The following is a 653-nucleotide window of genomic DNA, read 5'->3' on the forward strand; positions in this document are numbered from 1 at the left end:
CAAGCCTGCCCCACTTGCCAGCATGTCCCTGGTGTTGCACCTGTGGAAGGATGCAACCCACAAGGCTTGGCTCCAAATGAAATCTGGCAGATGGATGTTACATATATATAGCAGCCTTTGGCAAACTCCGCTATGTTCATGTAACTATAGACACTTACTCCCATATGTTACATGTCACATGCCAAAGTGGGGAAACAGCTGGTCATGTCTGACGATACTGTCTGTCGTCATTCGCCCATATGGGGGTCCCTAAACAATTTAAAACTGACAGTGGACTCGCTTATGTTTGTCATGCTTTCCAAATTTTTTACAATTGTGGGCAATCAATCATAAAACAGGAATTCCATACAATCCCTGAGGGCAAGGCATTATTGAGCGGGCACATCAAACACTACAACGTATGTTGAAAAAACAAAAAGGGAGAATAGGAGACCAATTACCACCTCAAACAAAATTACATTTAGCCTTGTTTACTTTAAATTGTTTGACTCCTGGTACGGATGGCAAGACTCCAGCAGAACGACACTGGCAAGTGCTAGAGGAAAAGAGGCAAGTTTATCCAAAAGTGTTATGGAAATCCCCAGAAGAAGGACAATGGAAAGGTCCGGTGGATTTGCTGATGTGGGGACGAGGGTATGCTTGTGTTTTTACAG

General features: G+C 43.8%; 1 protein-coding gene across 2 annotated transcripts in view; it reads left to right on the plus strand.

Annotated features, from left to right (window-relative positions):
• ZNF8 (zinc finger protein 8) overlaps positions 1-653 on the plus strand; it is a 37,109-nt gene that overhangs the window by 32,971 nt on the left and 3,485 nt on the right. The window lies entirely within an intron of this gene.

Source organism: Pongo abelii, chromosome 20, assembly GCF_028885655.2.
Source record: "Pongo abelii isolate AG06213 chromosome 20, NHGRI_mPonAbe1-v2.0_pri, whole genome shotgun sequence".
NCBI classification, from domain to species: domain Eukaryota; kingdom Metazoa; phylum Chordata; class Mammalia; order Primates; family Hominidae; genus Pongo; species Pongo abelii.